We start from the raw sequence: 22,036 nt of genomic DNA, 5'->3' as shown, positions 1-22,036 counted from the left end.
TACATTCAGAGAAAACGGGTCTATCAGGGAGTTTTAGTCCTGAAGACTCAACGGCATCTCTGGATAGGGACACTATGGCTCCAAATATCTGTTGCAGGAAAATAATAGAGAACTATATCTTCATCCTGTACTTGAAAGTATCCCAGAAGCATCTGGTTGGCCACAAAGAACAGTAACAGAGTTGGAAGGGACCTTGGAGGTCATCTAGTCCAACTCCCTGCTCACGCAGGGGAGCTGTACTAGGGATTCGAACTGCCAAACTGCCGAGCTTTCTGATTGACATGCTTAGTGTTACCCACTGAGCCACCAACAAAAAAATACTGCATTAAGATGGGCTTTGGCCTGATCCAGAAAGATGACCCTCATGCTCATCAATTCCTCAGAGTGAAGATATGTATTTTATTTCTATGTACACTGTAGTGTTTAATTTGCATGTGTACATATACATTGCTTTTGCAAATTGTATGCAAATCTGTGGCTTCTGTTCTCTTTCTCCGTGATGAATATTCTCCCTTTCTCCCTTTCCATCTCCTGGCACCAGGGAACTTCCCAGCAAAGCCTTAGATCTATTTCAGAATCCTAGAGTGCTTCTGTCACTGCTACAAGTAGTATAAATTATTATATTCTTATTGTTAGTATGTTAGAACAATTTATACTAAAAACAGTATAACAGTACAGAACAGTATGATTCATGTTAACTGAGTAAACAAGACGAGGAATATCCGGGGAAGAATGGATGAGTCTTAAGTACTTCAGGCTAATTTCCCCTCAGATCACTTCTTTCTACCGAAGAATAAACATGGGTTATTATTATTATTTTTACAATAATTCAATGAACACTAGAAAACCTGCTTGGAAAGAACTCTGTTTGAAACAGCTATATGCAGACTGGGGTTGATAGACCATTGATGATATTTCGAGATCTGCCAAGCAGCCCCCTTTTATATCTTGGCCAGAAGTAATTCTTGGCCTCACCCACCTCCATGTGAATGTTGATAATCACAGATATTCAAGACTCTGCTGGCTGTCTATGCTCCACCTGTGCCAACAGGCAGCTTGCAAGAATCAAATGTCAGCTCCAACAGGTAGACCAGACTAGGAATCAGCTTCTCAGGAAGACTAAAACTACTGTTATTTTCAAAGTGGCTATAATAAAAGAATCTTGCAATTCCGATTGTGCTATATCTCCTCCACCTTTTCATACTTCTGTCAATTGGGGGTGGGGGTGGGGTATCTATCTTCTGAATAACTTCTGTTTGTTGGGAACATATATTTCACCCCTCGCCTCTTTGGTAACAAAGCTTGCATATCTCCATTAAGGTCATCTTCCTTACTCTCTACACCTGCTCAAATCTTATTTCCTGATGTTCTTGGGCAGCCAGTTAGTTGACAAGAGAGTATCAATGGCTGAACATTGCTTCACTGAAGTATTAACACGATCATACAAATAGTAATCTGAGCACTGGCAGTAGCGAACAGGGCTCAGATACAACAATTAACAGTGAGTCCACATGTGTTCTGCTAACCAGGACTATACTAACAACCCAAACAACCCAAAAGAAAGTATGAAGAAACAATATGTTGACCAATTGAGGGAGAGTTGCAAACTCATATGAAGGAATGGGGGTTCAATCATGCAGTTGAAACCTTCCTCTTGGCCTTTTTGATACCTCCTCCTAGATGCTGATGAAGTTGGTGAACATTTAAACATCAAATTCTATTGGATTAGAGATTCACTCATTCACAGCCTATTAATATTCCGATATTCCACTGAAGAACATTCCTGACCAATAGGATTGTGTTAAGAATTGTTATTATGCCATGGATTACATAAAATAATTCAAGTTGCAATTCAATACTTCTAACTAATTAAATACTGCATTGCTGATATGAGACCCCAGAGCTCATGTTGTCTGGGTCCCTTTGATTAAACAGTGTCATCTACCAAGATCCAGGAACTGTGCCTTTCCTCTCATGATGCCTATCCTCTGGAATAAAGTCACCCAGAGGTCCAGGTGACTCCTACCCTGATGGTATTCCAGAAAGCTTTAAAGACCTGACTCTTCTCCCAGACCTTGAGGAAACCATATTTTAGGGGTGGTTGTCTGAATTTGCCATGTTGTCTATTTATTCTGTTGTGTTTTTACCTATTTTTGTCTTGTTTGCTTTGGTAATAATAATGGACACCAAAATTGAATTAAATAAATAAAATATTTTGGATTTTGAAAAAAAAATATACAATTTAGTTTTAAAGTGCCTTTGAAAATAGAGGGATACAAATATAACTGTCATGATTTATTTTCAGAAAATGTGCACTCCCTTATACTTAAACAAACATGCAAGTAACCATTTGTTAAATTGGATGACCCCTAAATTTTGTGAAATGTTAGTGGTCCATTATTGCAAAACTTATGAGGAAAAACAGAGTTAAAACACTCATTTTTGCTTTTAAGGCATTAATTAGAACAATTAGACTCTGTTTGGTGTAGGTTAAAGAGCTAATCTAGAAACCAGGAGACTGAGTCTAATCATGCCAGTTGGATGACTTTGGGCCAATCATTCTCTCTCAGCCCCAATTGACCTCACAGGCACAATTGTGGGGAAAATAGGAGGTGAGAGAAGTATTAGGTATGTTCACCAACTTGAATTACTTATAAAGCAATAAAAGCAGGATAAAAATGTTTTTATAGTGATTAATGAAATGATGCATAATAATTCTACAGGTAAATACTATTTATCATTAATTGTCTGAACGGGCCAGTACAATAAAGCTGGTTTTATAGTTTATAGAACTGACTAGAACTGTTCTCCAGCAACATCTGGAAGTCACAAAGTGTCACAAAGTCCCCAGCCTCTGAATGAAAACAAATTTATTTCTGGTTGCTAAAAATATATAGAACTAAATAACATTTCCACCATTAAATATGTGGATCATAAAGATATGTAACAGCTGCTATAAGATCATTTTTTAAAAAGTCCCTTTGGGGATGTGAAAGAGGTCTTTTAAGGAGCAAGTTTTAATATAGAAACTTTGGGTCATAAAATATATTTCAATTGGAAGCAATAGAAGTATTTTTCTTATTAAAGTTAAGAACATATTTCTTTTTATGATCAGTTTAAGAGCCAACTTTTGGTTGAATGCAATACAGACTATGCTGGTCATTAATTAAGTTGTAGTGATGTCTATGTATGTTCAAGTTCATGTGACTTGATGGTGGTGTGGGAAAAGTGAGAAAGTAGCAGAGAGTTTGGATCAATTATCTTAAAGCAGAACATCACCAACTATTTTTTCCTAACATCATCAACACTCTTTCTCTCTCAACAGAGTCAGAGAAAACTGGAGAAAGTCTTCAGAGAGAATAGTGACATACCAACAGAGATACTGGGTGGTGGTGATCTACCCCTAGATATAGGCAATAGGGGGGATGCTATGAAAGACAAGAGGACACTGGTAGGTGTGAAGTTGGGATATTGCTGTCTGTTCATCAATCAGCTTTTTGGTGGACAGTGTTGGCACAGCCATGATGCAGAAAAATGATGTGCTTAAGTCAGTTTTGCCTCCTGGTGTTTGCCTTGCCGTTTTCTTGGTAGTTTTTTCATAAGTGGCTTACCAATTCTTTCTTCCTAGGGCTGAGATAAGTGACTGGCCCAAATCATCCAGCTGGCTTTGTGGCTAAGGCGACTAGAACTCATAATTTTCTGGTTTCCAGTCTGATGCTCAAACTGGCTTTAAACAATGAAAGAGGGAGAAGGTTTTTTTTTAATGATCTGCTTCAAGTGTCCAATATGCTATATATTCCACTGGGAGAGGCACAAAGAAAAAGTGTTGTGACTGTTTACTGCTACTTCCATCCTGTTCACATTAACAAAAGCCTCCATATATTACTTCTAAGCAAATGGAAAGTAAACAAACAAAAAATAGTTTGCCATCTCCCCAAATAAGCCATACATAAGAAAATAAAATACATATGACAAAGGTAGCTTAAAGGTAGTTTATGGGTGGCAGAATGAGAGTCTCTTCTCAAAATGGTATCTTAAGACTGGATTGCAGAAGTATTATTAAGGTTTCCAATGTTGGAAAAAAAAACCCATTGATACAAGTAAGAGAGGCTTATACCATAGGCTTATTTACTCCTGCAAGCAAATGCACATGTTCTTAAAAAGTTAAAAACCTATGGCAATCTTTCCCTGAGTTGCATTATGTTTAATATAGTTGACCATAAAAAGATGTTTTCGTGTGTTACAAAATGTATGTCTAAAGTATTCTAAGAGTCTGTTTCTATTATTAACTTTCAGTTGATTGGTGTGCTTATATCCTTGTGTGTCTAAAGGTGAGGGAAGGGTAGGAAAATGATAGTATGTACATCATGGTATGATGCAAACCACCTTACTTGCCTGTTTCTGTCTTCCAGTGGGGTGTAAGTACAAAACGATCTATGTATTGTGAAAAGATTTCATAATTTTCATTATTGTAATTTTTACTGAATGCCTAGGTTTATTTTTCTACCTTCCTGAATGTCTCTCAAGAGATATCCCCTGATAAATTGCTCAGCCATCTTATTCTTTGGCATGTTAGTTACCGTATAAGAATGGATGCTGGTCTGTATTCAGGATGTAACACCATTACTTCTCCCTGAAGGAAAAATGACATAGATAGAAATCAATACTACTTTTAGCTAATAATATAATTAACCTGCGCACAGCAGTCATTTGTAATAAATGCTATGACAGGAAAGGGTCAGAAACGCTTCGGTGAGGAAAGACAGCCATTCCTGACCATCAGTTCTTGTTTTCTCACCCTGATCTCCCATTGTCCAAAGAACAGCCGGCATCTGCTTGCTATCTCAGGCGTCAAGCTAGGGAATTTTTGCTTTGTGGGAAGCTGGAGACATAATATGACATCTAGAGAAAGGGAGTATAACATGTGAATTTTAGAGCGGGGTAGGCAAGTTCCAAACATAAACAAAATGTCACTGAAGAATCCTTGGCTCCTGGCTCCACAAATCTGAGAAAGGAACCCAGTTTTATAGATAACATCATTCTTCTTCTCCAACCCATCCCTCAAGCACTTTAAATTTGCAATGTTAAAATTATAGTGAAAAAGTCTTTGTGTCAGAGTTTCAACTATGGCAATGCAATCTCCTTCCTCTTTTTAAAACTCAGCCAGAATTTAGGACTAGCTATAGTAAAGTCAAAGATAAAGCTCAGATAGATACTTTAGTTTTATTGCAGTCTTATGAAGCCCTAATCACAAGCAAGATTAGCTCCTGCAGAATCTCATAATCCAGCCCACTATAAAAGTAACAGAACCAAAAATTACTCTTAATACCTTTTTCTCCTCCTCTTATGTGATAATGGATGTCTTAACCATTCATCTCTGAGTGTTCTATGTGGAGGGCATCTGGACCATATTTTTACATAACCACGCCATTAGTAAGAAGGAAGGGGCTGGTTTCTTTATTTGTTCATAGGCTTGATTTATTATCTTGATCCCAAGACAGTTTACATGAAGATCTCCATTTATTTCTTCCCACAACTACTTTGTGAGTAGATTATGAAGAAGTAATGGGTTCAAAGTCACCCAATATTTTTTCATGACTGAGGTAGCCTTCAAACTGTGACTTCTGGATTCTAGTCTGGCAACTTATCCATTGTTCCATAATTCCTTTTTATGTGACAGAGATCATGTACACTTTTCAAGAAGAAAGCTACACAAGAACCAGAAGCTGATTGGTCGATTAAAGAGTGTCACTTATGGAGCTAAGAATTATCCCACACATGAAATGACCACATTAAAGTCAGAGGTGGGTGGGTGTTCTTCAGTGAGCTCTAATAACCTCAGTGCTTTTTTATAAGAGCATAAGAGTACTTCATCCACACTAGCTCTACTTTTATCCCATGTATTTCACACTGCAAATATTAAAAAAGGGCTTGATTGGCATGAAGACCAATTCAATTTTTCCATTCACCTGAATTGCCAAGAAATTAATCCTGAGAAATAATGGACTTTTGACACTTAGGTTTAGTGATGGCATTACTGATCTGGATTTTTTCTTATACCATGTCTTTCTGACGCCTTTATTTTTTTCTCAAACCCTATTAGTGAGACAAGCTTACATCAACTACAGCTGTCCCAATATTATATTCCCTGTTAAGCCAAGAGCATCCTGTAGCTACAAGGTGTGCAAAATCTATGTTGGAGGCCAAGTGAAATGACCAGTAGTGGATGGGTTCAGAAGATGCTTACTGGCTATTTCAGGCTGATGTGATCATGACTCTTCCCCTCCAGTTTCTGAACCAAAATTTTGCTACAGCAATACTGTCAAGGTTCCAAGTAACACCCCTAATGAAAGAAGACTTCAAGGCTTCAGATTCCTCAAAGTTCTATTTTATTAGAGATGTCATATTGACCCATCTGGGAAAACCTGAATCTGAAAGTTTCCAGGTTTTTGCCACCCAAATGAAAGTTCAAGTCCCTGCCCAGCTCCCACATGTCCATCACATGGTCCAATTAGGCACCACCCAAAACTGGAGATGCCTCCCAGTCATACCATCACAGCTGCAGGACAAGGTGTCCTTGACTCTGAGAAAGGAACGTTACTTAGACTATATATCTCCCATACTCCCTCCCAATTTCCCACAGCACTTATCGTGGCCGCTCTGAAGGCCCAATGCTTCCAGGCCTCACAGGCCTGATGGCTTCCAGGCCTGACAAATACTATAAATACTTTAAATCTGTGTCTTCACAATTTCGCTCAGTGATGAAATGGTATAAAACTGGAATGATAGAACCAAGTCTCCCCCATTGCCTCCTAAACAGAACACAGAGGAATGGGGGCAGCTGGAATGTGTTGCCTATATAGAAAAAACAAACCCTAAATAAAAAGATTGCTTATAACTCAGCTCACTTGGTAACTTCAGACTGAATTTTTAAAACAGTTTATTGAACATTTGTTTATTTATCAAATGTATATGGTCACCCTTCTCAGAAGAAGTGACTCTGGGTGGCATGCAAAATCATATAAAGAGCTATATGAAACAACATTACAAAAATACATTAAAGATTTAAATATTAAAAATTAAAATATACAGACCTCAAGGCACAAAGAGAGTGAAAATATTAACCACAATATTAGAGCTATCTTAAAATGTTACCAATTCCCTGGGACGCCCAAGCCTATTGTCAGACCTGAAAGCCATCTTTTATCTTTGGGACTTCAGGCCTGCCACATTTTCTACTGTGGGAATATGGGAGGGGGAATTATACAGAGTGTGGGATATATAGCCATAACAACATTCTTTCTCAGAAAGTCAAGGTCATCTGGCTCTGCAGCTGTGATGAGATGACTGGGAGGCATCTCCTGTTTTGGATGGTGCCTGATTGGATCATGTGATGGACATGTGGGTTCTGGGCAGAGACTTGATCTTTCTTTTGGGTGGGGAAAACCTGGACACTTTCAGATTCAGATTTTCCAGATGTGCCAATATGACATCTCTAATAAAATGAAACTTTGAGGAAACTCAAGCCTCAGAGTCTTCTTTTGTTGTGGGTGTTACTTGGATCCCTGACAACTATCAGCATAACCAGATCTTGAGGAACCTCTGGAACACAAGTTGTGGTTTAGGATGGAAGGCACACAGGAACATGAACAGAGAGAATAGTTCTGTTGGCAAGTCAGTCTCACCCGTCTGTTTCACTGCCCTGATGGGTGGCTGCTTTTTCCACTGACTGGCAACATCCTGAAAAAGAAGAGTAGCAAAACTAGAGGAATCAACCAATCTTTTTGTTCCTCAGGTGCTGCACTTACCTAATCAGAACAGCACTATTGGAAATACAGAACATGCATAATGAAGGAAGGGTGGGATTTTCAGTGAAACCAGATTTCATACTAGTATAGTTTTCTGCTGACCTTTGGATGGATGGCTAGCACCTAACTCAGCAATATGATAAGGGCAGTTGGCTCCATTAGAGCTGCTTGAAGTAAGAAAAAAGATTTCTAGCATAAACACAGCTGCTTTAATTGTCTCTGCAGGTACTAAAATAGCAGCAAGTAACATCCTTTCCCAGCATCATGCCTTTCAGATGAGCTGAAATTACAACTCCCATATTCCAAATTCAACACAGCCCTTCTGGATAAGAATTCTGGGAGCTGGTCTCAACACATTTAGAAGGTGCCAAGTTAGAGAAGACTGACATAATATTTTATCATACCATGGGCATTGGGACAACATAGGTTTTTTTTTCTTTGACCAGGGATAGCACATACAAGAGTTTTGATGAAGCTGAGGCTTGAACATTTCCTTCCCTTAAGTCCCCTTTTTCAAATCAGGGCTGTAAAACTCTCTCCATGAGTCAAAATACTTAATCAGTTCATCCCAACATCAGTGTCCTTGTTGATTGTAATCAGGCATGTGCAAAGAGGACAACTTAAGCAAAAGGGGAAAAGGCAAGAGGTAACCACTGGGTCTGGTAGACAAGTCTTCAGAATAATAATGAGGAAGAGTCAGTTTGCTTACGTAGTTTCTAAGTATATGTTTCAAAATCTGTTTATGACTAAAAAGATTTTTAAAGGGGATGTCATCTGCTTACTCGTAACTTCTGTGTGGCCTACAAGTGGTTTCAGATGCTTAGCCAAAACCATATAATCTCTCTTCATGAATATGATCATGCGGCATTCTTTCTTTTCTTGCTCTGTTCTTTTGTGTGATATTTACACCATTTCCTTTTTGTGTACATGCATACAGTATGTGTTCCCATGCCTCTCGGAATTGAAGTTTTGAAATTTGGGAGACCGCTCTGGAATGCTAGTGTTACAATGAAACAACTCAGATGAAATAAAGATTTACCCATTGATGATTCTTAATATCATAAAATCCAAAGGACAGAAAATGTCCAGAATTATGGAATTCAACCAATACTATTGTAAATGAGAACATAAGAAATAATAGGCAGGTCTAGAACTCGCAGTCTCCTGATTTCTAGTCTAGTGCCTTAAGTGCTTCACCAAACTGGCTTTCATCCTAATGATATCAATGTATTTATAAAAGTGACCCAGGATTTGCTAGCTTCTTTACAAACTCATTTGATGAAAAGGTTACTATGTGTTCTGATCTAGTCTTCACAAAATCATGAAGCAGACTCCTTCTCCCGACAAAACCCCTTTTTATTAAGCTAATGTGAATTCCTCCCATTCACATCCAGCAAAGTCCTGGCAAACAGTCTTTCAAGGGTGAATTTACAACCATAGACCTTATCAGGCATGGAAAGCTGCTAGGCTGATTTTGCAATGCTGTACAAGAAAATAATTGGCAAGGAGTCTCTGAGAGTCACGAACAAATCTTCACACTAATGAAATGAACAAATTGTCTCCTGAAAACTCCATTCCCCTTTCACTCCTCTTTATTCCCTATGGGAGGGACCATTCACCTGTGACTTTACTCCTGAGTCGGCCCTTGTTCTTTAACTGTTCCCTTCTCTGTTCCCTTCTCCTGGCAACTCTGCGCATGCACATATTGGGAACAGGCTCCAGCTGTTCTTCTGCCCCACTGATCTCCCAAGGCAGCTGATAACTGTCAGATGGCCCTGGCCCCATCTCTTCTTCTGATGCAGAGCCCTCATCAGAGCCTTCCCCAGACTCCAGAACTGGCCCATGTTCCTCCCCAACCTCCTCACTGTCTAAGTCTGCCACCAGCTCCGCTGGCCTCTGGTGGGCCAAAACACTGTGGTTTTTTTTAATATAATAAACCAATATTGTGTAAGGTGTGATTGCTATTCAAAGATGGGAACTTGCTGAGAGGCAACTCACCTAACTCAAGGCAACTCTGCTTATTTCAACCAGTCTTTATTCTGAAAACATAAGAGGAAAAGGGAAAATCATTAAGGATCTATTTCTGTCCTGTATGAATTTCATACTTTTCCATGCAACTTTTGTAATTTAATCTGTTGTTTTTGTTTCTTTGTTTTTATTAGTTAATATCACTTGAAAATTTATATTTGCATTTAAAACTGCCTGAAAGTTTTGATAAATGCAGTTAGATTCCTTATAGCCAACATCAATCTTTGTTTTTTTATTAATTTATAATTTATATGAATATTGCAAAAAATGTCTCTCAAACTCAGAAAAGTTCACAAAGATAGAGATGGGAGTTTTATACTACATTATTTAGGGACAAACATGTTGGGTCAGTTCATTTTTGTTTTGGATGTCATTTAATTGGTTTCGTCTGGGCAGCCATGTCCTTTTAAATTACTACTACTACTACTACTACTACTACTACTACTACTACTACTACTACTTTTTAAAAAATGTAAAGCAGCCCGGTGTCTTTCTGAAGACAGGTGTCCTCAAAAATCAAGCAAGCAAGCAAATAAGCAAACAAAAAACTTATGATGGACTTGCAAAAAGGTTAAAGCATTTTTGATAAAAATATGGTGGATTATGCAAAATATTTTTAAAAAGAGGATAAAGTTTACCCCTCAGTTATTCTTGTTAGGTATAACTACTGATTGTACTGTTATAGAGACTAAGTTGATTTTGAACCTAACAACGGCAGCAAGACTGTTGGTGGTGCAATACTGGAAGAAGGAAGATTTGCCTACTATTCAAGAATGGACATTAAAAGTAACAAACTTAGCAGAGATGGCTAAAATATCATCATATCTTAAGGATCACTCAGATGAGAAATATAAACTGGAGTGGAGAAGATGGATTGATTATATTCAAAATAAATACGGGATTAAGAAATTCCAGATAGCTTATGACTTAAAAAGCAAGGAATGACATAATTTGTTTAGAGTTAGCTTAACAAAAGAGGAGTTAAAGCTCAAATGAAAGATGATGCTAAGTTTTTTTAGTGTATTTTAGAATATGATTATTAAAGATTTATACCCTGTATTTGCTCTGGGAAGTCGAGGGGGGGGGAGGTTGGGGGGGAGAGATGAGTTAGGGTGGGGGAGGGGAGGTAAATATTTGTAAAAGCTTTTTAAAAATTTTAATAAAAAAAAATCAAGCAAGCAAGCAAATAAGCAAACAAAAAACTTATGAGGATTTGATTTCAAAGCTCCAAATATCTTCTTATCTAGTTGTTGATAGGTAAGAAAAATGCAGTGAAGAACAAATCACACTGGCAGCCATATTATTTATATTCTAGGTGTATCACTGTTTCAAAAGCTCTACTGCAATGTTGACTGTGTAATCTTTTTGGTATGCCATGTAATCCCTAGTGTTAATGAGTTCTGCAGGGCTGCACCACGGTGGCAAAAGATCATTTACCTGAATTGCTTTTTAATATCTAGAAAGGGAAGTCACTTGTGTAGCAGTATAATTATAATATAATTTACAGCAATTCCGAGTCTATAAATTTAGTTAGGATGGGACCTAGGGGGTTAAAATAATCCCCTTTATTAAATTACATCTGATGTGCCAAGAACTCAACAATAAAGTTAGAGGAGTTTGAGAGATGTCAAAGCATCCTTTAGAAATCCTGTGCTATAAATTATTCGGTCTGGCCTAAGACTCTTGTGCTGTAGCTGGCTTACTGAGGTGACAACTGCTGCAAGAATTCAGTCTTTGCTACCGTATCTGGGCATCCATACTGAGGCATTGTTATCAGTTGTGGCTATACAAGTGAAAAAAGCTCATCTGTATACTGCTTCTTAAAGCCCTGGTTCTGTTCACTTGTAACACTAAGCCAGGATTTATTTATTTATTAAGAAAAAGGGGCTTGCTGAAGAAGCTATAGTGGCAAGGTATAAACATTACATTGTGCCACAATGGGTGATTATCACATCTGACAGTTTAAAACCAAGTTATGTGAGAGCAAGGCCTCTTTTGAATCTTCTAATGTAGACATATCCATTTGAATGCCAGTGTTAGCTCCTGCTAAGTTTCTCTCTTATGTGTATGCATTTATTTAAAAATATGTACTGTAAGTTGACCATTTTACATTTACTTATTTATTAAATTGTGAAGCCACCCATCTCCCTCCCAGAGCGATTCTGAGTGATGTATAAATAAAGCATTAAAACATAAACACAGTAAATGAAAAAAGGCAAGGATGATTTAAAATCAATGTTATAAGTTAATTAAAAGATGAGGTGAGGACTTTTAGGGACCTAGCTAGCCCCATGGCTGCCTGCTCCCCTGTGAACCCCAAGCAAGGCCCCAGAGCCTTGTTTTCACACCTTTCTGAAAGGCCAGGAGAATGGAGGCCCACCTCACCACAAGTTATAACATCTAAAATTAAATTTGGAATTTAATGCAGCCATTAAAATAATTGCATCCAGCAGAATAAATAACAGCAAGCTGAACGACCTCCATAAAAAGGAAAGGCTTAAGCCTCTCTTAAATTAACGGAGGTGGGGCCAGCTCCAACTTTAATGATAAATTATTTGAAGTTATTCTCCAGTAATGTGTAGCCAAGAAAGCTTGTATCTTTTCCGGTATGTCTAGAGCAGTTGACTTTTTACACCTGCTCCTTATTTCTAACTGGTGACCAGAAAGGGCCATCAGTACTAGGGATAACTCATTCCATAATTATGGAGGCTTGATTCTTGTTAAAAAAAGAAGATGGATTTTTGGTGAAGTAGGAAATAGCAATAGCACTTAGACTTATATACTGCTTCACAGTGCTTTATAGCCCTCTCTAAGTGGTTTTTACAGAGTCAGCATATTGCCCTTAACAATCTGAGTCCTCATTTTACCGACCTCAGAAGGATGGAAGGCTGAATCAACCTTGAGCCAGTGAGACTCAAACTGTCAATCTACTGGCAGCTGCCAGTCAGCAGAAGTAGCCTGCAGTACTGCATTCTAACTATTGCGCCACTCTTATTAAGTTAGAATCCTACAAACACCATCTGGTTAGTGCTTGTATACTGTATATTTAGGGACTATCAGGGAAGGATACTAAATTGGGAAGTCAAGTAAATATCTCAGAAAGGCTGCTTCTGTGAGGAAAGCAACATGGACACATTAATGAAGTCACCAAAAGTTGAGCTCAACTTGAAGAAAACTTTGCAAGTCCCTTTTCCTTTTGATATTTTCACAACTTCCCATCTAAAGAGGAACCATCCTTTGACAGTATCTCTACGGTTTGAGTATCAATGTAACCTTTCAACAAAGAGCTAGCTATAAGAAGTATTTTGTTCTATGCTTTCTCAGTTCATAACCAGAAGTCTGTCAAAAATGAGCAAAGTCTAGTATTTACTTCCAAAAACATATTTTCTGCAAAGATGCAGTGTGATACCTTGGTTAAAAAGACAACTTTAGACTCGCCAGATCTGGGTTCAATTTTTCTCCAGCCATAAAGTTGCTGCATTGTTTAGCTGGGTCATTCTCTCTCAGCCAAACCTACATATCGGGGTTCATATGAGGATAAAATGAGAGCAAGCTGTGCACATCACTTTCAGAGGAAAATAAACATATTGAAGTTAATGTTTTATCATTTTGTTATTTCTAATATTTCCATCTCAGCATTTAGGGCAGTTCCCCAGAAGGTACTTTACATGTAAAAAATAATAGTAATTGTTTTCCATTCCAGAATCATTGAAAGAAACAATTTAAATCCTTTTATAAATCAGCAATACATTCTTCAAAAATTAATATAAATAATTGAACACAATCTCTGGAGGTTATATAGAGCTTCAAACAGTGGTTCTTTTTAAAAAAGCGAAACAAAAACCATCATTTCAACATTTTAAGCTCTCCAAAACAGATGGGCTTTAAAACCTGGCTAGAAGCTACCCCTGTTAAAACCAAAAATGTGATGCTTAAGAGGAAATTTGAAAATCAGGATCCATCACAAGGAAAAAGAGTTGTTTGTGAGAGAAGTTGACTCCCATAATTTAACCTAGCTGCCTGAACTGAATTTCACAGGACTCTCGGTGTAAAGTAGTTTAAATATGGATGGCCACAGTAGGAACTGGATTAATGGATTAGGCAGATCTTTGGTGTGATCCAGCAGGGCTCTTTCTGCATTAACTTCAGTGAAAGCTTGGAGAGACTGTCTTCGTTGTGGATTAGACCATAGCAAACTGGGAAAATGTTCGTTCTTTGGGGAAGTGGTTTAGTTTAGTTTTTAACACATGACTTGCTAGTGTGCTGAGATAGCAATGTAAAATTTAACTCCATACATAGGGAAATGAGAGATCAAGAAATGTAGTACTAAAAATAAAGGTTCTCTCTTAAATATGCTGTAAATGGCATTCTGAATCAGTTGCTTCTTTAATGGTTTGCTTTCAGACAATTATGAGAACCTTGAGTGAGCTTTATGGTTATTTCCTATATTTCTTAGAATCAGCACGGTTTATTGAACCTGCTAGTACATTTTCTTCACCCATTTTCCCCCCAATAGATTTAGGGCTCCATGAAAAAAAATGTAAGAAGAAATTCATGAATGTTGCATGTAGTTTTCAGAGCGAATGAAAAGCCAAACAATGTATAAATAATTCTGTAGAGTGACACTGTTTCTTAGTTTCTCGTCCTATATCCATGATGGTGACGTGCCAGCACTCTGTGGGCAGAGCTGGACCGCACATGTCCGTGCGTGCCTCCCGCCATCTGATTTTCAGGTCCCTGTTGTCCATGCAGGAGACCTTTGCATATGTGCAGGGGGGCAGGGAGTCACATGTGCATGTGCAGGGGGTGGGAGGTCACACGCCTATGTGCAGGGGGTAGGTGGAACATGGGGGGGAGTGCAGCGTTCTCCTCCATAGTCTGTTTAAGCTCCCAGAAGGTTTCAGGGAGGCCTGCTAAGCCCAAAACAGGGCATGGGGAGGTTGTGGTGCCACTCCTGTGGCCCATTTTTTGGTCCCAGGAGGCTTCAAAGGGGCCTGCTGGGCCAAAAACAGGGTGCATGGGGTTGCACACATGTGCGGGGTGAGCATGGGGTGGGTGAACATGGGGGAGGGAGGTCCTGTGTGCATGTGCAGGGGGCGTGGCAGATTATATTATGGATGTCAGCACACATGCACGTGATTTTGGCATGCAAGGAAAAATAGGTTGGCCATCACTGTCCTATATATTGATCTCAGAGAAAGAGTCTATATCTTAATTTTCATTTTTTAAAAAAATGTTCTGTCCCTCTTAGGACTGAATAGATTTTAATTTTTTTCCCCTTGGAGCTGGAGCTGCAAATACTCTTTTCAGATGTAGTCATAAAGGGAAATATGTTGTTATATTTGGGAAGGATTATACTGATAAGTAAATGCATTGCTAAAAATAGCACATCCGTATTTATTTTCTTTCTCAAGTTCTTAAATAGCAACATTAAGGTTTGTCAAGCAAGGAACTGCAACTGTATTTTTCTTGAGAAGGATAGAATTTTTCATCGTCATCATCATCATTAACATGAGAGAAGGTGGTTGTTCCTTTATTTGCTGGGCAATTGTTATTTTATTAGCTGAGCATGAATTTGTTTTGTGTGACTGGGCAGTAATCTGTATGCTCCCCCTTTTGGTTTAAACTGTGCCAACTAGCTCCTCTTGTGGTGATGCATGTGGACCAGGTATAATTGAGGTATAAGTCCTTCTTTTGTTACATTCCTGGGACATATAAGTGAGGGGAGCCTGCACTATTGATGTATGCCCCCCCCTTTTAACTCCTCTCATTTCTTACATCATCTTGTTGGCATGGAGCATGACAGCCTAACGGGTGGGAATTAATTTTATTCACATTCCAGTTGACTGATGTTCTTATACTTCAGCTAGCTGCAACTGAAATTCATATCTACATTAGACTTCCTGCTTCCCATTGAAAGACTCCTTTAAAGGCACTTGGGGAGGTCACTTGAAGGCCCATCCCAGTCCAGCAGTTGGCCTAGATGCCTCATACTCTAATTGGCAGTAATGGTTTGCTTCATGGTGGACTTAAGAACAATCTATCTTCCACCCCTTGATGGTCCCCCAAAGGTGCTTTTTCCAAAAGGCAACTCGGCCTTCTTGTTGTTGTTTTTTCCTTTAAAAAAATTTCCCTTCTCATCCAAGAAGCTTCTTCAGTTCTAACTTCAGTGGAAAAACCACCTTTGGGACAGCCATGACCTGGATGATTGAGAATCTCCATAGACACCCCTTAATGACTTCCCCCTTGCATAAGTACTACTTTTTTGTTTCAGTCAGCATTTTTTCTACCTGAATCTGGATCCTTGCCCTGTACCACACCAACTTGGCCTAACTTGACAATAAAAGGCAAGGCCATTTTCTCTACACTTGTGCAATAGGTGCTTGCTTAATCTGCCCATTTCCATTCTCTGACCACATGAAATGAACATACTTATAACTTATATAACTCACTCTTGGAAGTGCACAGTTCAGTACTCTTGCTTCACCTCCTTGGAAGTGCACAGTTCAGTACTCTTGCTTCACCTCCTTTGCTTCAGGGTTTTGGTTTTTTTGGCCGGGGTGTTTGGTTCTTGTTGAAATGGTTTACATGCAGAAGGAAACAGAACAAGCCTTAAAGCCAATCTATACATTATAGCAGCTCTATTGGAAAAAAGCTAGAACTCACACTCTTGGCTAGAAGCCAAGCCATACCTGATGACAGTTCCTGCTTTCAGTGCCTGCACTGTACCTCCTCAAGGTATAGTTAAGCTGTCAGAAATCAACAAGAAATAGTAGGTTTGAGAACATAAGCAAGCAAAAGACTTATTATTTAGCATTGGAAACTCAAACATATGGCTCCAGCTGTTTAGTGGTTTGCAGAATCGATTTAATATAGATTAATCATGGATCATCGTAATGAATCATGGCTTCAGTTCATCGATTTTTCTATGTGTCTGCTTTTCCATTTTGTGAGGGTTTCCCCCCCTTTCTTTTATAATGTTGGGTATTCTTTTTGTTCTTCTTTTGTATTTAGTTAGAGATAGTCATCATGGTAAGTATAATTGGGAACAGCAGCACCCTCATTAAGTCATGCACTTGTAAGGTGTGATGTCACGGTGACTATGATGACTTATGATGGCAATTGCAGGAGTCCCAAGTTGCTGTCATTAGGTGAACCTTGCATGGCCACAGTGCCCCAAAGTCACATGCTCACCATTTGCAACCTCCTGCCACTTTACCCATTGGCTTTGCTTATTGGAAGCGGGCAGTGAAATTACAGATGTGCTCATGTGACCACAGGAAATTGCAACCATAATTGCATAATTATGCATAATTGCAAGCCAATTGCCAAATGCCTGAATTCAGTCCTGTGGCCACAACTACAAGGGCCTGTTGTAAGTCCTTCTCGATCAGCCCCGTTTTAAATTTGAGTGCTTGCTCAGTAAGTATCAGTCAGTGAGGACAACCCGTAACTAAAAGCAATAAAAACAGAGACAGAGGCCTACTTTAATAAAGTAGAAACAGTAAAATATTAGGAAAGAAACAAAGAAAATAAGAATAAATAAGAAAGGAAATAGAAAAAGAAATTAAAAATAAAATGTATTCTTTAATATTTGTTTGCTTGTTTGTTTTATATGCTGCCCAATACTATATGGCAACACCATATAAAAATGTAGTCCTGCAATGATCATCAAGAAGTATCATAAAACTACCTGTAGCTCACAGAATTATTCTTAATTGCAACTTAAACTAATTTACAGGCTTTGGGCTTTTTTTTTTTTTTTTTTTTTGAAAGACTGTCCAATCTAGTTGAAAGAAAAAGAGCCATAAAAAGGGAGATAAAATTGATGTTGCAAGTTATGTATCAGCCAGGAATTAGCAACCAGACCACAAACAGAGCAGAAAGCCAGTTAACAAGGCCTGGATATGTCAGTTTGATCAGATATTTTGTAATTCTGTTTCAGTTGTAGGCATCATTTCTAAATGTGTATGTATCAATCTAAATTTCCTTAATCTCTTGTTTTTCTTTGTTGTAGCCAGCCTAATTGATAATCCCAGAACAGTTTATTAAGAGCACAGGGATGTTGTGGGGGGAGTATATATATATATATGTATATGTATATGTGTATGTGTATATGTATATGTATATGTATATGTACATGTACATGTACATGTACATGTACATGTACATGTACATGTACATGTACATATACATATACATATACATATACATATACATATACATATACATATACATATACATATACATATACATATACATATACATATACATATACATATACATATACATATACATATACATATACATATACATATACATATACATATACATATATATATATATATATATATATATATATATATATATATATATTAGTTACATCATATGGGGGAGGTATTTCCCTAAAAAACAAATATATATAAAATAAAGTAAAATAAAATAAAGTAAAATAAAGTAAAGTAAAATAATAATAAAATAAAATAATAAAATAAAGTAGAATGGGGGTGGGTCAGGAAAGAAATCTTCAATATTAAAAAAAGTAATGTATTGATTTTACAAAATTGAAAGTTCTGTTGCAGATTCAAGCAGAAATTACCACATCCTGCTGGCCTTTGAAATGAAATCCAGTCCCTCCTCAGTTTCCTTAATGTCCAGATGGGGAATTCCTGGGATTTAGGCTAATCCAGGCAAATCTGAAATCTAACCCTGTAGGGAGAAAACAATGTAGGAAGCAGACTCGTCCTGAAATCTGCTTTGTGCCTTGCAAAGTGATTACAATAAGTATTTCAATAGAGTATTTTAGTAGAGTTGCCAAACACCCTGGTGCCTGCATGACACAAACTCCTTTCTTTTGGTCTCAATCCATGAAAGAACAGATGGAACTGATCTGGTTTCATACCAATAGTAATTTTGCTCTCTCTCAAATTCAAGTTTTGAGAAGACTGCTAACTGGAGTAAATTGGGTAATGACTATTCCCAATGAATGCAGATAGGTTGCTTTTATCTTATCCTACCCATCTCCAAATAAAACAGACATTCCTAACAGTTCCCCTCCATGTTTTCAAAAATAAGGTTATGACAAGAATAATGATGACAGTTTCAGTCCAAAACATGTTCTGATACTAACTGAGATCAATAGGTTTCTTTCACCATGTTAAAATAGCAAGGGTTCTTTCATTTCAATAGGATAGTTTTGCATGACTTATGTGCAGCAGACATATTATGCATTTGTTTCTGGTTATCTCCTTTTTCTAATTTTCCCACATTGTAATTATGCTGATCATTTTAATAAGAATGGTGTATGTGATCTGGGTGAAATGTTTGTCTTTGTAAATTGTTTGCAGTGGGCACATGAGTTTTAAAGTGTTGTTGAGCATTGATATAAAAATTGAAATATATGCCTCAAGCAATTTCAACCAAACTTGGTACACAGATGACTTACTCTCTGGAAAAAAATACTGTGGGGGGTAAGACACCCCTAATACCCCTTGGGGTGTGTGTTCTGTTAAGATACAGCTTGTTGTGCCTTAAAATGGCTTCTACTGTTCAGCACCATGTAGTTGCCATGATAACAGCTTCACAGTACTCTGCAAGGGGGCTCCCTCTGGTAAGGAGGAAAATTCAACATTAGAAATTACATTTGGTCTGGACATTTTCCCCCTATAAATGAATACTCGGGCAACACCAGATTATCAGCTAGTTTGAAATAAAAGTATCATGTGTGTACCCATATACACATGAATAAATAGAGCTGCATGTGAGGACATGAGCACCTACCTCCCGTGGAAATGGAGCTGCATGTGCGAGTGCCTGCCAATTGCGTAAATGGAGCTGCATGCATGCACACTTCCCTGCCGCTTGCCCACTACTGTTGTATCAGACTGTACATTGATATCACCACTGTGGCTGTGTAAGTGGAGGATCTGTTCACTTCCATCAGTTCTACCTAGGAATCTGTTCCCTGAACAGGCCTGTTACATTTAAAGGGAATTTTATGTCATAGACAGCTACAATGATGAACATCTGCCAAATCCCAAATAATCTTCTTAGAAACTTTTTACAAACTTTTCAGAGAAATTATCATATTGTATATAATATCTACAACATTCACTCACTTTTAAATGAATTTGCTTCAGAAATGGGCTTTACCAATGAGACCTAGAAATGTTACTTGCAACACTGTTTCTAGCATTGTTTTTCTGCTCTTGTCTATCCAAAAGTTTAAAATGATCTATTCCTAGCTAAAGATGTATAAGATCATGCATTACTTCTATTTACTCTCACTGTCGTCAATCTCATTGTACACAAAATTGCTTCCTGTTATATGATATATAATGTAAAATATTCCTATGACATTTTCTGTATTCCCCCCATGGCCCCACCCCAAAGTTAATGATCCAAATGGAATTCAAACAGAAGGTGAGGACTGCTTTGAAAAACCATATAACTGTTCCAAAAAGTATGAACAGCACATAGCTGCAAATAATGCATCTTGTCATTCTTATCCTACTTATCATGGATAATTACTGTTGCCTGCAGGTGGTAAACCTGCCTGCCACTTTGTGTAAAATAATGTTGATTTGAAAAAGCATTTGTGGTAGTAATCATATCAGGAAGAACATAACCAGTAGCAAGATGAGGGACAAAAAGGATTCTCAGATATTACTTACCATATGTAGAATAATCTGTCACCATCAGTAGCATCTTCTAGGTGTTGAGTCCAACAATAATTCAAGGACATCAAGTTGTTCATGTTTGGTCTGTAAGTTTCAATAAATTAAGACTTCCCCCAACAGATCTGTTACTCCCAAAATTTCATTTCATTTCATTTATTGAATTTCTATGCTGCCCAATCCCGAGGGACTTTGGGTGACTTACAGAAATGAAAAAAATTAAAAAGAATTTTAAAAAACAAGGGACACAACAAAGTTAAAAAAGGAACACAACAAACACCCAATCGAAAGGGGGCTGGACCTCAATCAAGGGGTCAACAGCCCCAGGCCTGCCGAAAAAGCCAGGCTTTAATGGCTTTGCGGAAGGCCATGAGAGTGGGCAGGGCCCGGATCTCTGGGGACAGCTCATTCCATAGGGCTGGAGCGGCAACAGCGAAGGCCCTACTCCTAGGCGTCACCAGCTGGCATTGTCCTGCTGAAGGCACCCGGAGAAGGTCCATCCTTGCGATCTTATTGGTCTAAGGGAGGTATGTGGCAGAAGACAGTCTCGCAGGTATCCAGGTCCTAGGCCATGTAGGGCTTTAAAGGTGATGACCAGCACCTTGAATCGTGCTTGGAGACCAATGGGAAGCCAGTGCAGCTCGCGGCGGATAGGTGTGATATGGGTGTACCTTGGCATACCCAGTATCGCTCGTGCGGCTGCATTCTGGACTAATTGCAGTCTCCGAACACTTTTCAGGGGCAGCCCCAAGTAGAGCGCATTACAGTAATCCAGTCTTGAGATGACGAGGGCATGAGTGAGAGATCTGCTTGCAGTACAGAGCTTGCTCAGTAACTCTATTGAATGTTATGAATGCTTGGTACTCAGCTGCTAATTATTTTTGTGTTTTCTAAATGAAGTTTTTACTACAGGTAATGGTTTTAGTATGGATTTTATACTGTTCATTTTTAAACTTGTATTTTTATTATCAATGTTTTAAAACTATTTAATAGCAATAGCCCTTAGACTTATATATCACTTCATAATGCTTTACAGCTGAGTCAATCTCGAGCCACATCAGGATCTAACTCCAGGCTGTGGGAAGAGTTTGCCTGCAATATTGCATTCTAACCATTGCGTCTCACATGTGAGATGGATGATTTAATAAATATTGTGTTCTGCATCTTAGAAATGGCTTCATGTATGCTGTTTGCAATGGATGCAATGCAATACCTCATCATCCAAGTGAAATATGTTTTGGCATAGGCTCCCTTTTCACTTGTATAAATTAAGAAGCTTGCCAAGTGCAAAAGCTATTCTGCACTTCTCTGGCTTGTATCACAGTCATAATGGGAATCTCTAGTTTTTACCTTGCAGGATACTCGCTGCCAAGAACAACAATCACGATCAAATTACCATGGAGATTTCTGGAGTTATCCTGTCTCATTTTTTCCACTCCAGAAATGAATAAACAAAAACCAAAAAAAGTTATAAAAGCAATAAAATGACCATCAAACCACAGCGTATAGAAAATAATGTACTGG

At 38.2% G+C, this 22,036-nt stretch overlaps 1 protein-coding gene and 1 long non-coding RNA gene across 7 annotated transcripts in view; one reads left to right on the top strand and one right to left on the bottom strand.

The window, feature by feature from the left end:
* The window catches only part of GLI2 (GLI family zinc finger 2), a 316,230-nt gene that overhangs the window by 93,145 nt on the left and 201,049 nt on the right, over positions 1 to 22,036 (top strand). The gene's annotated exons all lie outside the window — the stretch shown is intronic.
* On the bottom strand, positions 267 to 16,545 carry LOC116507932. Its single transcript, XR_004255248.1, has 7 exons — positions 16,289 to 16,545; positions 13,246 to 13,349; positions 9,807 to 9,847; positions 7,686 to 7,740; positions 4,799 to 4,902; positions 4,581 to 4,633; positions 267 to 783 (listed from the first exon to the last, which is right to left on the bottom strand). It is a non-coding gene; the product is annotated as an uncharacterized LOC116507932 (long non-coding RNA).

This window comes from Thamnophis elegans, chromosome 1, assembly GCF_009769535.1.
Source record: "Thamnophis elegans isolate rThaEle1 chromosome 1, rThaEle1.pri, whole genome shotgun sequence".
Taxonomy (NCBI): domain Eukaryota; kingdom Metazoa; phylum Chordata; class Lepidosauria; order Squamata; family Colubridae; genus Thamnophis; species Thamnophis elegans.
This window is presented reverse-complemented; position numbering and strand designations above follow the sequence as displayed.